General features: G+C 47.5%; 1 protein-coding gene across 3 annotated transcripts in view; it reads left to right on the forward strand.

The window, feature by feature from the left end:
* The window catches only part of SMYD3 (SET and MYND domain containing 3), a 393,664-nt gene that overhangs the window by 254,841 nt on the left and 121,943 nt on the right, over positions 1-16,880 (forward strand). The gene's annotated exons all lie outside the window — the stretch shown is intronic.

The raw sequence follows: 16,880 nt of genomic DNA on the forward strand, positions 1-16,880 counted from the left end.
GGCTTACTAAGGTGCTTCAGATTCCTTAGGGTATTTATTTGATATTTATTGCTACCAATTGCTCCGTGTTTAATCCCCTTCTTTTTAACCTTAATGAGTTTTGTGCAATTATTTTGGTTTTCCCATTATAGTTTGGTTATTAAAATTAGTCCAGTCCACTTTAAAAAAACTCCAGTCTTGTATCTGATTCAAATCTTTCTCCCCTCGTCGTTGCTTAGGCTTAAAACTCAAGGAGCTTCTCTTAACAGTGACGTGGGGTCTGCCTTTTCCATACCTCACACTCCTTCCCATTGTGGGCTCCAGCACCTGTGCTGTCCCGGGCTGGCAGGAGATACGGTGCCGGACAAATGCCATTTCCTTCATGGGTACAGTGCTGGTTGTCCCTGCTGTTCCAGCACCCTCTCTGTGGCATGTACCCAAATGGTGACTCCTAATATGCATATGTGGGTGATTTGGAGAGCCCTGTCACTTCTCTGGCCCTCCTCCAACACCTGCCATTGTGGAATTGCTAGATGTCGAAGCTTCAGGCCTGGCTCTGGTGGCCACTTCTGGGGTCATGCAGCAGCAAGATGGCTCATGTCCAGCTACCTTCTGTGGCATCCACTCTCCTGAGATGCACATGTATTTGTGACAAAACACACGGTGGCGTACAGGCTTTGCCACTGCCTCTGGGTCTGCTCTCCCATTCTCTTGTTCCCTGCTCATGCAGACAGAGGTGAGATGGAAAGTTTGCAACCCAAGTAGATGACTAACCAGGGAGGTGACATCAGACTCCCCTTGTGATAGGCACCCTAGATCTTTCCCTTCTGGGAAGGGAAGGCACCCCAGCCAATTTTCCATGAGATCACTTTTTTTTTTTTTTTTCCTTCTTCTTCTTCTTCCTTTCTTTTCTTTTCTTTCTTTTTTTTTTTTTTAGAGGCAGGGTCTCACTCTTTCACTCATGCTGGGGTGCACGGGTGCAATCACGGCTCACTGTGATGTCCACCTCCCGGGCTCAAGTGATCGTCCTCAGCCTCCTGAGTAGGTAGGAGGACTACACGCCACTGTGCCTGGCTAATTTTTCTATTTTATGTAGAGACAGGATCTTGCTCTGTTTCCCAGGCTGGTCTCAAACTCCTGGCCTCAAGTAAACCTCCCGCCTTGGCCTCCCAAAGTTCTGGGCATTACAGGTGTGAGCCACCATGCCTGGCCCACTTTTCATCTTGAGCACTAGCCTCCCACAAGGCCAGGGACAAACTCACTCCCTTCTAATTCGTGCCTTCTACAGATTGGGAAGGAGCATTGTGATCCTGGGGAAATCCTAGCAGAGTCCTGCCTGGGAAGCCCTGGAGGAGGATGCCAGGCACCAGTTGTCACAGTGTCTCCAACAGTCTCTTTAGGATGTTGGGCATTTTTCAGTCCCCAGCTTTGGGCCTAAGCCTCATTCTGGCCCAGGTGGGGAAGCCCTGCTTGGCGGTAGCTCAGTAGTTAAATGTGATAGGAAGAAAGAAGGGCAGGGAGATCAGGAGAGAGTAATCCCGCTCCCCCTACCCCTTTTCTCAAGCTCTGGCTGGGTGTGTTCTTAGACTTCATAGTGCTGATTGTTTTTTATGTTTTAGAGGTTCAAGATGTCTTGAGAGTAAGTCGGAGCTACACATGAGTTGCTTATCACTTGCCAGTTTTCCCGCACATTTTCTAGAAAGGTGGGGAACAGATGTGAGGAAAGGCTTTGGCATTGTCACCCTGGAGTCCCATCTGGGAAATGGGGAGTGGGTTCTGTTTGTCCTTTGGTAGGGAGAGGTCTGCAGGAGGGTCCAGCCTGGACAGTCCTATGCCTTTCCTTGCCACAGTGTTACCTCCCCTGCCCTGCCCCCTCCCCCAACACACATGTGTGCGCATACATACACACACACATACATTCTCACTCATTGGTTACGAGGTAGAATGGCAAGGCTTGCTTTTCCTGCGAAGTATATTGTTACTCCAGTAACTTTCAAATCTACTTTGTGGGGGATCATTGCAAACAATTTAGATTTCTTTTAGCAATCAGGGCACATTTGTGCTTTTAACACAGACATCAAAAACACAAACTTGGATTCTTAAGCCAGTCTTAAAAGAATGTAGTAGAATCGATTCCCAAATGTACAGTTAAGAATCCCCGTTTTCTCCTTTCTCTCAGCCTTTAAATATCTAGCTGTCTCGAGTACACAAAATCTATTCACAGAGCTTGGGAACAATTAGGTTCTCAATGTCCATATTTTGCATGGAGGCCAGCTCTCTGCGGAGACAGACTGGTGATAAACATCTTTAAATAGCAGGAGATGTGGGCTCTGATGTCTAACCAAAACTGCATGCGTGTGGGGTTCTGACAGAGACCCTTGATTCAGGGAAGACATCTGGGAATGATAGTGAACGATGACTGACTGGGAGCTTGAAGGACTTGGCATCCTCTACTCTTCCTTTCTTTATCCCCTTTGCAGTTTTCGTAGATTTCTCCTTTGGTGAGAGGATTCTGTGCTTTACTTTTGTTGTATCAGTTGGAGGGTGCTTGTTGACATCCTTAAACTATAGGCGTATTTATTATTAATAGTTGCAGAAAACTGAACCTGTTGTCCAGGTCTTGTTTGAGTCCAGCAGAGACAGGGACTGGACACACAGAAATGCAGTTTCAATTTACTTGTCCTCACATCATCTCATTTTAGCTTCATGGCAACCCTTGCTAGAGGTAGGTGACTAACCCCGTTTTACAAGAGCAAACCCATGTTCAGGGAAATGGCCCAAGGTCACAGAGCTGGTTAGTTGAGAAACCAGGATTGAAACTCAAGTCCAGTTCCAGCTGTAGTGTTGGCTCCACATGTAGGATTGCCTCCCAGCTGTGAACATTTGCTTTGCTACTGTGGGAAAGATTTATACTTACCTGTGGAGTCTTAGGGCAATGGGAATATTTTAGGCTTGCTCTCTCTGGCTAGAGGTACGGAGATTCCTCAAAGAACTAAAAGTAGACCTATCATTTGGTCCAGCATTCCCACTACTGGGTATTTACTCAAAGGAAAAAAAAGTCCTTTTTATCAAAAAGACATCTGTACTATAATGTTTATTATAGCACAATTCACAATCGCAAAGATCTGAAATCAACCCCAGTGCCCATCAATTCATGAGTGGATTAAGAAAATGTGATATGTGTATAACATGGAGTACTGCACAGCCATAAAAATGAATTAATACATCTTGCAACAATGTGGATGGAACTGGAGACCATTCTCCTAAGTGAAATATCTAAAGAATGGAAAAACAAACACCACATGTACTCACTATTAAATTGGAACTAACCAATCAGCACTCAATGTGCACAGATGCAAGTAAAACTCAATGGAAATTGTGCAGGTAGGAGGTGGGAGGAGCGGATGGTGAAGTCATACCTAACGGGTACAATGTACGTTATCTGGGTGATGGGTACACTGATAAATTTGACTAGCAGTACAGAAACAATCCATGTAACTAAAACATTTGTACCCTCTAATAGTCGGGGAAAAAAAGCAATATGATAGGAACAGCCCACATTTGTGAAGTCTTTCTTTTAATTAACATTTTAATGTAACTTTTGCCCCTTAAAATTTTTAACTTTTCCCCTGTTCTTTTCTCTCTTGTAGCGTCTGTTGCACATGGGTCTCCCCAGGGAACAAAATTCACTCGCTCTCTGTTTCATGGGTTGCCCCAACTCAACTCTCTAGACCACCCTCTTTCAGGCCTCACCCCTGCATAACCCTTTTGTGCATGTCTGTTCTCTGGGCTCCCAAGGGTAGTGTCTCCTGCATGAGGAAGCTGGACGAAAGCCTGGAAAGGTTATTTTGTTTAAATTCTTTCCTTGAAGTTCCTTTGGCGCAGGAGCCAGGCTGGAAATCATAGCAGAACAGTTGTGTTTCATAGTTACAGTGTAATCAGGAGACTGTAATTCATGGCCATTAAATTGCTTCCTTTGAAGTATAAGAAAAAGCAGAACAACTTTTATGGCCCTTTAGCCCACAGGATTACAGCACTCATGAATTACAGTCAAGAGCGTTGTGAACTCTCCCAGGTACGACGGCTGGCAGACTTCCATCCTCACCCCAGTGTTTATGAATCGCTTGACTCTCCGGTTGGGGGGTGGGTAATCAGAATCTCTGAAGGCTTCTATTCTCTCTCATTTTTACATTTTTTTATTAAGCAAATCGGATTGAGGAGTCTTAGAGTAGCTTGACGGAAAATGGGAATTGTTATTTATCTGGTGGCTGGACAGCGGAAAAATATTAATTACATACACTTAATACCTTCTAAAAGTCAGCACCGCGCTGGTCCTTGTGCACACCTGTTTGCACGCCATCGTCACAACAGTCCTGTGACGTCAGCGTGAGCATGGCCGTTTTACAGACAGGAATGAGACAGGTCTAAGCCAGAGCACGTGCTTTTGTTCCCACCTAGGTTGCTTCCCAGAACGCAGGCCTGAGTTGCTGTAACTGTTACACTGTAGCACAATAACACCATCACAGCCCCGTATACTGGGTCCCTAATATCCCTAGTGAAGTCAGCTGCGCAGTAAATCACTGAGATTTACACTATTATACCTGTCCTTAAGGAAATTTCATGGGAAAACTGTGGAGAAAGAAAAGCAACAAACTGTATTAGTATTTAATGACTAGATAGGTGAGATGTTTGCATTACATATATAATAAACTTCATGTTTCATGACATCGCTCTATCTGTATACTTGAAAGATGCTCAGAATAGATGACATTGGAAAAATGGGGAGGGCAGTTTCATATTGCTAAAAAGGTATGTGTCTTAAAGGGCAATTCTCCTTGGTCTGAGAGGAGATAACCCGTAGGATGTAAAAATCTATGAACTGCACTTGTACATATTCCTTAATAATACGCTCCGTCACCTGTACTTATTGCCAGGTATAGCAATGTGGAATCGGTCCTAGCCTGGTCAGGTCACGGTAAGTCCCACCACTCCACTAGATGGCACTGTGGTAGCGTAGATGCTCCTGATGCGCCCATTAGGGCTTTGAGAAGTAGATGAGAACTTTCTGTTGGGTTTCCCCAGAGCCTAATGAAGTGTGAATTAGAGCCCATAGCACGTAGAATTTTTCACCTTTCTGGTTCTGGGTTCAGTTCTCTGTGTGTCTGCACATCTGCACTTGGTATTGCGTTGCCCCCTTTTCCATCTTTCCCTCTACCTCTTCCAGCATCTCTCTTCCTAAGCCCTGCCCGCCATCTTCCTACCTACAATCTTCCTCTTCTCTCCCTTGCCCTTCACACATCCATTCTCTTTGATGAGTGTAGAACACACTTATATTCTGCAGTGGTAAACTGAGACGCCTCTCTGGGAGCCCTGCAGTGGGGTACCAGATTGGGGGGGGGGCGCTATTTTGCAAGGACACAGTCATCTTGCCCTTCAGACTGGAGTCTGTCCTCACACCTGGCATGGTCTCCCCGAGGTGGGCTCACCTTGCTGCTTGTCCCTACGATGAATTTGGTGCTGTCTCAAAGATTTTGAGTTTGGTGCTAGCAAATACAATCCTGAAGAGGATAGGGACTCCGCAGTCGGGGTGTTGGATGTAGGGGGTCTACAGAGTGCCTGTGATCTCACCGGGTCACCCAGAACCAGAGCTGGAAAAGGGCTACCTGGGGTTCTGTCCAAATCTCTTACTCTGAAGTGAAGTGAGGAAAGAGAGATCCAGAGGATCCCAGATCTCCTTCTGGCCAGTTTAGTGCTCTGTTCTGAGTAGCTGCCGGCTCTCAAGAGGGAGAGTGTTGATACGCAAAGAAAGGAACCATCTGTGAGTGTTATTTATTAGAGAGTCTGCAATTCTGAAGATTATCAGTCAGGGAGGTGACCTCTGTTTGACTATCATTTGTAGTTCAAAAAGAGGATCACGAAAAACATTTAAAATATTTTCAGTCTTCCCCATAAAATGTTAGTCATTGCTGTGTGGGATTATTATTGTTTCCATCTTCAAACCACAGCTTGCAAAGCCAGAGATCCCATGATAGGGAGCAGGCATGCTGCTTAGATTTTGGCAAGGGCAGCTCATGCAAAATCTCCCCATGTCCAAAACATGATTTCCTCATACCCTTTGGTTTCTAGAGTGAAGCCAGACGCTGTCTCTTCCCTAGTACCTCCTAGAGCAACGAGAAACTTACAAAACATCTACACCCTAAAATGGTGAAGGTTGGCAAGAGGAGGAGATGTTTATGGGAACCACAGGTAGGCAGACATGTTTGGACTTGCCTGGTGTATATTTTTCTCCTTGGAGCAGTTCATCTTCTATTGAACTAAAACTTCCTCACTAGTCAGAAGCAACACTTTCTAAGATGTCATTTAATTCACACAAATTACAGTGATGTTCAGGTGAGTAGGTGAAAGACAGTATGTGGAACTGGCCTGATATGATCCTAGATGTGGTTCTGTCTGGTGACCTTAGGAGTATCATTTGCATTAATCTTGCTCTTCTCTTTTGTCAGAGGTGCAGGGCACTGGCCCTATTTCATGAGACTTGAGTGAAGTGGTATAAATACATTTATTGGTGGGCTTTTTCTTATCACCACAAGACTTTAAATAAAATCTTACTCAGATGCAATAAAACAGTGTCCAAGTTACCTAGACATTCAGTCTGTGTGGAATATGGAAATGGGATCTGTTTATTTCCCAACACTGTATAAGTCAAGATACAGATTTAACAAATACTCAGTGATACTAAGGCCTCTTACGTATGTTCTCTGCCTTCGAGAATCCTGCAGTTTACTAGACAAGATGAACTCAGCGTAAGGCTTGTAGGCCTGCTATTTGAGTTCTCTATTATCTTGCTTAGTGAATACCCTAGAAAGGAAACTCCTTAATAACTGTCTTGGCCATATTGCAAAATAAAAGTTTATCATTTGCACGTGTGTATGGTGGTGTCAGGTGGTGGAGGAAGCAGGGAGGAGTCCTTTGTGGTCCAAAGGGACTTTTTAGGGTCTGGACAAGTTCCCTGTCATCTTTGGTTTGGGGGCCTGCTTGATGCTATGGGGCTTTCCTAGAGAGAAATGGGAGGTGGCGCCTCCTACAGACCGTAGCCCCTTCTACCTCCCTGGGAGAGAAGGGGAACAAGTAACATCCCATCTCTGTCTTCACATCCTGTTTTCTTTTCTTCCATCTTCCTTTTCCCCTTCTTTCATCTCTCCTCCTCCTTTCTCTTCTCTCTTCCCATCTCTTCTGGGAAGAATAGAAAAAACAGATGTCTCTCAGTGTCCTGCCGTGTGTCATCCTCTGGCTGGCTGGCGGGTAAGAAAGCGGGTGGGGCACAGGGAAGCAGGTAGGTGTCTGTGTGTATTTGCCTACAGCCCGGCAGTTACAATGCCTTCATTGAAAACACAAGCACCGTGATTTATGTATCTTATCATCAGGGATTTTTATTCTGAGGAATTAGGCAAGAGACACTGTCTTCAGTCAGCTATTATTGCGTGTCAACCAGGAGTCAAGAGCGGTCACAGCTTATCTAATTTGGCATTCATGACAATCCTGGGAGGTAGATACATTATCCCCATTTTATAGCAGAGGAACCAGCATTCAAAGCATTAAGTGAACTGGCCGGCGCATTGCCTTGTGCCTAGCAGGTAGTCAGTAAATGCTTGCTAAGTGAAGAAGGAGGTAAAATAAGTCGTTGAGCTGGACTTAAACCAGATCTTATAACCTTAAGTTCAGCGTTCTTTCTCATTTATTGATTGTTTTCCTGGAAGGGATTTGGGTGAGCCTAAAAGATTAGTATCTTATACTATTTATTCAACAATTAATGTTGGATTTTGAAATATGAATATGGTATCTTGGTTTCATTAACCTTTTTATCTCTCTTTTGCTTTAGTTAGCCTATAGTTATTTATATTTTATTTTTCTGTAGTAGCCGTCCTAATAGGTAGGAAGTGGTATGTCATTGTGGTTGTCACGTGGTCCCTTCATAGAAATACCGGCTAGTAAATAAAATGAAGCAGATTTGTAATAGAAGCCGAAGTCATCAAACTGTATTCCAGACATGAGTCCCTCATGAGGTCACTGGCTTAGAATTATTTATTCAACAGAATCATGTCTCTGTAGTGTAGCTATCAGGTTCCAAAACTCTGAGAGCTCAAAAACGAGGTTTCATTGTACTTTTTACCCAGGGTTATAGTTAATGATCTCCGTGCCCTGCTCAGCGGTGGGTTAGCGACGCGTGGGACGTCCCCTGGGTGGGGGCTGTCGGCAGGAAGATACCTCCTGATCTTCACTGCTCTTGGTGAACCGCTGTGGGCCAAGCCCTGGAGGAGCCAATCTGGGGGTGCACATTTTGGAATTGACTTGCTCACAGGTGTTGGCAGCCCTGGCCTGGGTCCAGCACAACGTTTGCCCTGGAGGAATGCCACGCTCTGAGTTTCCTCGTCTGCAGACGATGTTATTGTCAGACCTTTCAGATGGGATCACAGAGAGGTTTGTCTGTCTGGGCATCGCCAGAACAGTGCCTATGCATGACCTCTCGTCTGAGTACCTGCCAGAGGGAGCTGTTACCTTTTCAGTGCAGTTTAGGGCTTGAAGGTACCCTGGTTAGTGGCTGGTCCCTCTCCCAGCAGTTGGGGTCACCCCATGATTTGCAAGGCCTCCATCCTTATCCCTTTCCTTTGTACTTACTTCCTCCTTGGTTCTGCACTACTCTCAGCTGCCTTGGGTTGTGTCTTCTCCCCCTGGTTCTGTCGGAGGCGCTGAGGTTCTGGGGAAGGGCTGGGGGTCATGACTGGAGGCCGTGGCGCCTGCTCGTTTGCATAGCTGAGTGACCTGGAGAAAGTCCTTTGTGCATAGCGCTGCCTCCCGCCCCCGCCAACCCTGCCCCAGCCCACATCTTGGTGGTTCTCAGAAGTCATCCCTGCCACCGCTGATTCAGAGCTACGGTGGAATGATACCAGGGGAGGTGAGAGTGCATGATTAGCCAGAAATGTGCATTGTCGTTGCTGATATCTATCAGAGGCTTCTGGAAGAGAGAGGGTGTCTTCTGTGTCTCACGGCACCGAGCACGCTAAGAGCAGAAGATGCTGCCCCTTCCGATTGCGCAACGACGTTGGTTCTCCAGGGATCGCCCCCCCCCCCAGCCCCCAGCAACATCCCATCGTCTTCGATTAGCACCCAGGGGATTCAGTTGTGTGAGATGCGTTTTAACAGGTCAGTCTTTCTCCTTCTGTGCCTTTCCCATCTCCACCTAGAGGGGCTCCTCATGTTTGGCATCATTAAATAAATTCATTAAGTGTCCCATGTGGTAGGGTCAGTGTGTCATTTCATTGCGTAAAATCCGTGCCCTGAACTGAGCCCAGAAACCGTAAGAGCCAGAGCAGGCTGGGAGACACCTGTGGGAAATGCTCCACGTGTGCCTCCCCAGAGACAGACACCTGGTGTCTGCGCCAGCTAATGTCGTCTCAGTGCCAGTTCACACCCGTTCATGCCGCTAGGGCTTCAGAATCTGGTGTAGGCTCCTTCATACAAAGCACGGACGCATCTTGCCGAAGAGTAGCATGGGGCTGGAGGAAGCGCACAACTGGGGCTGATAGACAGGTCCCTCTCCTCCCTGCTTGGAGCTCTCTGTGTCACCGGAGGTGTCCCTAGTTGGGAAAGGGACACTGGAAAGCTGGCCAGCCCTCGTTCTTCGTGCTGTGCTTGATTTGTCTTGGGCTCTTACATACTAGGCTTGGCCGTATTTGTTACAGTCACCGCTACTTTGTATCTCATATACGGAGGTGGAGGTCTTGAGTCTTCTGTCAGTTGACATTTGTTAGACAGTTATTGAATTCTAACTAGGTGCCTAGCGCTCTTCTCGCCTCTGGGAATGCGTTAGGTAACTAGATCAGATAAGGCCTTGGCCTAAATGAGTGCATCTATTTGTTCCATTTTCAAGTGGTTAGATCATAGTGTTTAGAGTAACACCCTTGCCATGAATTCTGTTCTATGTAAACGCATTAGCATTGCGTGGAAAAAAGATCTATTCATCCCAACACGCGATACCCCTAATCCCAGCCAACCGGTCGGCAGGTGTGTGCCGTTGATCGCAGGGTCTGGGGAAGTTATGAGCTGCTCTGGACAGTTTGTCACCCGTCAGCCAACAGCTTTCTATTTAGCATCCCCTGTGTGCCTGGCAGCACGTAGAAAACCATTGCAAAATCTATGCCCTGCCAATGCCCAACTTCATTAGAGCAGCGCAGTCTGTGTGCTCTTTCAGTCAGAGAGAATGGCCTATGTGTATATATTTATAAAGTAAAACAAGAAACATTCGTTGCTTTGAGCATTGTTAACTGCCAGAAGGATATTAGGTGTTGGGAATTTAGACATTGTAACGGATATAAAACTCAGTCCCAAAACTCCAACATTGAAGAAATAACATTCCAAATTTTTTTCCATAATAGCTGCCCAATTTGCGACTTTGATCCCTCTTTCCACTGAGGTGATGGAAAACTTAACCTCCCCTCTTGGGGTTCTGGGATCATCCCCAGGACCAGGCTGTTGGGGACACAGTCTCTTAGCCACCCATCTCGGCAGGACTGGTGGCTCTCTGGTGCCTCCTTGCCACACGCAGGACTCAGGAATTGGGTGTGCCTCTGTCCATCCAGATCCTCCTCCTGGGGACGTTGTGCCTCCGGGATGGCCGTGCTTCTGAGAACTGGGTCCAGGCTCCTGCTCCCTTAAACCTCCAGGCTTCGCTGGTCTCCGCACCGACCCTCTATCTCATCCCGTATTTCGCAGGCAGTTTCTGCTGTCTACACGACCACGTGCCTTCCCTGCGGCGATGAGCAGAGTTTGCTCCATGGAGAAAAAGAAAGAGGCGATGCAAAGAGAAGAATACAAATTTATATCTCAAAATATCACTGAGCCCCAAACCTGTAAAGATTCACTAAACATATTGGCGTAAGTTGCCTACTCGGTCCTCACAGCGACCTCATGGGTTTGCTACTGTTCTCTCTGTTTTGCAGATGTGTAGACAGGCGCATATTAAACACTTGTCATACACGCAACAAACAAGTTCACAGTAGATTCATTGTTTCTCCTTCGTTCCAGTGAACTCTGTACATCATGGTGCTGCTTCTCAGGTGTCCCGAGGTTTATGAAGCCACGTCGGATATGTGGCATTAATAAAGATGACAGTTTGTTCAGTGGGCACAAGAAACCTCTAAGTAAATAGTGTATTTTGTTTTATTTATTCATATTTTTTAAAAATGCCATTTTTTAATTTTTTAAATGTCAGACTATGGGGGGGAAAACATTTTGTTTACAAATATTGCCTTTTTGTTGCCAAGCCAGAGCTACAAGTGTGCCCGACCCCCAGACACTGTGCTCCACATCCGTTAGTTGTGAATTTTTCGAAGGTTGCTTTTTCCCAGTGGCCTTTTTACAGCATCTTTTAAAAGTTTCTTCATCTCTTACCTTCTCAGACTCGCTCTGTACCACCTAGTATTATGATCTGCCTGTGAATGATCAACAAGGGGAAGTGACTGATGAGTTAAACGTATGTTCTGTACTAAGGTCATACAATTTCATTTTATGACCAGACTCTTCCCCATTTCTGAAATGAGGCCAGACGTGCCTCATGGAAGTGTAACTCTGCCCCCAAATGTGAGAGGTGACCGTGGTGGTGAGGAAGCAGCTTGGAGCCCCTGCTTCTAAGATGCACCAAGAGAAAATGCCTAGTCCAGAGGATGAGGACCAGGAAAGAACATAAATCTGAAGGGCTGATCTCCAGAGAGAATAACTTGCTGTACCTTCTCCAACCAGCCGGCACATCCACAGTAGCTTAATAAGAAACCCCAACTGCCAGGGGGCCAAAAGTCCCAGCTCCCTCCCAGTCGACTTCTTTGCTTTCGTTTTGTTGGGTCAGTGTCTGACTCTTGATGACACACAGGACACATCTGGGGATGGGTGTAACTAGTGATAATCACAGAGTGGCTCTAATAGTATTAATACATGCTATGAAGTGTCCAGCATGGGCAGATTTTCCCTGAGTATAGGAACAGACGACAATTTCCACTTTAAAATTGCTACTTATGTGACTTGGGAGAGGTGAGAGTAAAGAAAACTCTTCTGATATTTTATTTTTGTGTAAAGAAAAGTGCAGCCAAAAGAAGCTGAGAGAAAAATGATGGACCAACCAGGAAAAGTAAGTCCTTTTGGATTCCTTTCCATGCCTTAGAACTAAACTATTCGCTAAGCATCTAAAGTGATTGCCTGGCATTTTTCATATTGAGTGAGCCTCTGGATGGACTATCAGATACTGTAGTTCAGTGTCTTTTTTATGGTAAAATATATGTAAAGTAAAATTGGCCATTTCAGTCATTTTTTTTTTTTTTTTTTTTTTGTTGAGACAGAGTCTCACTTTGTTGCCCAGGCTAGAGTGAGTGCCGTGGCGTCAGCTTAGCTCACAGCAACCTCAGACTCCTCGGCTTAAGCGATCCTACTGCCTCAGCCTCCCAAGTAGCTGGGACTACAGGCATGCGCCACTATGCCCGGCTAATTTTTTCTATATAGATTTTTAGTTGTCCATATAATGTCTTTCTATTTTTAGTAGAGACGGGGTCTCGCTCAGGCTGGTCTCGAACTCCTGACCTTGAGCAATCCACCCGCCTCGGCCTCCCAGAGTGCTAGGATTACAGGCGTGAGCCACCGCGCCCGGCCCATTTCAGTCATTTTTAAGTGTATGGTTCTATGCCATGAAGTACATTGACACTGTTGTACAACCATCACCACTATCCACTATCCCTCTCCACAAATTTTTCAACTTCCCCACTGAAATTCTGTACCCATTAAATAATAACGTCTCACTCTCCCTCCCCCAGCCCCTGTGGACCATCATTCTACTTTCTGTCTTCATGAATTTGACCATTCTAGGTCCCTCATGTAAGTGGAACCATACTATCTGGTTTTGAACCAAAATTGTAAATGTGGTTCTTCTTCTAAATTTCAGTATTGCTAATAATTTTGTAGTTTATCTACTTGCATTATTTCCATACTCTGTGTTAATAGAGCTAGTAGAGCACAGTGGCTTAGAAGGTGGATTTAGATGCTAAACGTCCTAGGTTCAAATCCTGACTACCTCTAACTATTGACGAAGCCTCGGGCAAGTGGATGAACCTCTCTTTGCTTTGGTCTTCTCAGCGATGGCACAATGGTGACAATTCTACTTAAGAGGGTTGTACTGAGAGGTAAATGAGTTAATAAGAGTATGATGCTTCAAAAAGCGTCTGGCACGTGATAATAAGTGTTAAGTGCAGGAGGAACAGCTCTACTCTCACCAGGAGTCACCACTATTTTAGGACCTCGCTTATTACACTACATGGCTTCCCTCGTTGAGATGTTTTGGAGGAACACAGTGAGGTAGTGAGACTCCAGCATGGCCCCCTGTGGCCCTTGGGTGACTGTCTCCTCTGATGTACCACAGTGGGTCATTGTGATCATCAGGATACAACAGAAATGATGGCGGGTCGCTTCTGAGATTACATTATAACAATCATGGATTTCTGTTTCGGTTTCTCTGTCTTGGGTCACTCATTGTGGGGAAGCCACCTACCCCTTGGAGCAGCCCTATGGGGAAGCCCTCAAACCCAGGAACCGCAGCCTCTGGCAGCCCCGCTGTGAATGACCGAGGTCTGCTAAGGACCACGTGAGTGAGCTTAGGTCCTCCAGCCTTGGTCCGTCTTTGGGTTGACTGTGGCCCCTGCTCACAGTTTGTCTGCAACCTCCTGAGCCACACTGAGCCAGAACCATCCGGCAAAGACATTCCCAGATTCCTGACCCTCAAAATGGTGTGAAATAATGTTTGTTGTTTTAAGCTGTTAATGCATTAAGCAGCAACAGACAACAGACGCACATGGTTAAGCTCTCTGTCTGTGGATCTGCCTATAAGGACATAACTGCGAAGCTGTGGCTGTTGGGATTTCCTGTTTTAGCACCGAGGAACTAAGACGTGAAGGATCTATTTCCACACTTGCCCTCACTTACATAGATGGTGAGCGTCTTGGACGTAGGAAATCCTCAGGCCCCGTGACAGTGGCACATGGAAGGGGCTCTGTAAATTTTGTGTCTAATTAATGATTAAATGCATTTTATCCACATATAGAAAAGTCAGTTCAAGCATCTCCTTATTCAAGTCCGTTGAGTGACTATAAGAGGAAACTTTGAAACATACCTTGTCGCGCCGCAGTTGCCAGCAAGTACGACACGACCAGTTGGAGTTCTTCCAGCAGTAGTTTAATGAGGCATCTACAACAGTTACATGGCGAGAGACCCCGAACAGGAAATGCAAGCTGCTTTTATAGCCCCGGATAGGTGTGTCCCACAAGCGTGTCCCACAGGGATAGGTGGAGGGCCTGACTATGCATGTCCTGGGCGGATACACTAGGAGGCCTAGACCGCTCCCCACAGCTCCCCCTTTTGTTTTTGCCTCATGGTGAACAGAAGCCCCAGTCCGGATCTAGGGTCACAGTTCACCAAGGGGCGTATGGTCACCACTCTTCAGTGCAATGAGCGAGAGCTCATGAAGGTGCAAGGGCTGACCACAAAACAGGGGTCGCGCGCCCTTCCCGGTGCAATGGGGACAAGCCCTCGGGGTGCAAGGGCCACGCCATGCTGTCAAGGGGAAAAGCGGTAGTTGCCGTCCGTATGTAACATGCTTATCCACACTCCAGGAGGAGAGCCCTCATGAAGGGCAGCAAAGGCTTGAGCCATGACCACTCGATCCCTTTGTTGCTGCCAACGGACACGCATGAGCATCCAGAACACAAGGCCAAAAGCAAGACATCCCAGCAGGCCCAGGGATCCAAGACCTGCCCATTCCCAAACCCCGTGTAGAAGCGACAAAAAGGTGGGGAGGAGGCCATCAGTAAGCATAGGATCTAACCGGGTAGAATTAATATGGGTGATTTCTAGTTGTAACTGAGTGGCTAGCTTGGAGAAATTGGCAGACCAAGAGCCCTGTAACAGCCGAGAAAGCTCTTTAGAGAGATTGGCCGCCTGGGAAAGGTTAGAATATGGATCGAAGTAATACACAATCCCGGCAGTCGTCGCTCGCAACCAAGCTGGGCGAGCTGAACCAAACTGTCCACCTGTTCTTGAACCAAGTCCACACGTTGATTTAGGAGCATAATCCCTCCCGCCAGGTGTGAGTTGATAGAGCTTTGTGTGTCCAAGGCAGTTGCTACCGTTGCTGACAGGTTATTTAGGACCTGTGCCGTTTGTACGGCGCCCGCCGCCGTGATCGAAGCGGCGGTAAGGGCCGCAGCGGAGGCCGCTGCAATAGCAAAGACAAGAGCTGTCACGCCAAAGTCCCTACGATGTCGAAAGAGAACCAACGAATCCGGTGCGTCAACCGGCCAGGGGACGTACCGGGGCATGCGTGCAACCACGGCCATCCTGTGTTCTGAGGCATTCCAGCAACGTGTATACGTGCAGTTTACGGTTGAGCAGTTAAGGGTGGCCGTATGGTTTTCCAGGCGGGCCACAATCCAGATGAATGGAGGCCAGAGACAAACAGGCGTGGGACCGAAGGTCACGTTGGAAAACTGAGCGCCTGAAGCAGCGGTCTCAAATGTTCACAGTTTTGTGTAACGCAGGCCACATCCCTGTCACAAAAGTCCCATTAGCAAAGGTCCCGTTGCGGGGACGCGGCCGGTCCACCCAAGCACCCGTCTGGTTGGCAAGAAGTATACAGGACAGGTTGCCGTTAGTCGGGATAATGGTAGTAAAGCACAAGGACCCAGCAAGGATATAGGATTCATTGCTGGGAACCGCTCCAGACTCGTTGGACCACGGGAGGTAGGGAAGTCCTAGGGAAGCATTGGTAGTAAAGAACCGGGGGAATATCTGCGAATCATGAGACACCGGCAGGGGTCTCGGGAATACAGGCAGGATGGCCCAACGACGTTTCGCCCTGGACAGCACTCCCAGGGCGAGGAGGGTCATGGTCAGGGAAAGCAGAATCCGCCACAACAGCATCGTCGTCAGGAGCCGGCGAGGAAGCAGCAGGATGACTGAGGCGTCGCGTGAGGCGTGTCGGAACCCAGATAGGGTCCGGGGCGTCCTGTGGAAAAACACAAACAGCTCCCCTGGATCTGCTGAGAATCAGATCCGGTCCTTTCCATTGATTACAAAGCACATCTTTCCACATCACCCGCTCGGAAAGGGGGGGGCCAGGATCCACATGGCGATCTGCCGCCGAGCGACCACGGTCATCCAGCAGCAAAAAATTTAAAGTATATAGAGTAAGAGATAGGGCAGATTTGGGAGACCTGCCACCGCCCAAAGCCCCAGCCTCCCCCTTTTGTTTTTGTAAGTAGACTTTGATTGTGCCATGGGCGCGTTCTACAATGCCCTGGGCCTGGGGGTTATAGGGCAAGCCAGTGCGATGGGTAACGCCGAGACGGCGGCAAAATTGTTGAAAGGCCCGGGAAGTATAGGAAAGCACTGGCTGACTTTTCTCCGAACCCGGTCGGACATGAAAGATGTACCTCCCCCGCCATCAACTGGTGGGGGAGGGGCGGAGGCATACGGAGACGGGCGATAACGCTCCGCCTCATACGCCGTCACCGCCTCCTCCAAGTCCGCCTTATCGGCCGGAGAAAGCTCCGCCTCCCTCTCGCGAGACGAGGAAGAAGAGCGGGACAAAGAAGAGGAAGAAGAAGAAGAAGAAGACAGACGGAGGGCGGCCATTTTACAAGCCACGTCCTCCCTAGATAACGGGCCGGGCAACGGGCGTCCCCGTCGCCTTCCTGAGCGCCCTCCCTTGCGGGCGGCTCCCCGCTTTTCTTCCGACCGGGTTCTCGAACGCCCCGGCCGGTCCGGACCACCCTTATCCCTTTCTGACATGCTATCTTGATAGTCACTCAGAG

This window comes from Eulemur rufifrons, chromosome 11 (genome assembly GCF_041146395.1).
Source record: "Eulemur rufifrons isolate Redbay chromosome 11, OSU_ERuf_1, whole genome shotgun sequence".
Classification (NCBI taxonomy): Eukaryota; Metazoa; Chordata; class Mammalia; order Primates; family Lemuridae; genus Eulemur; species Eulemur rufifrons.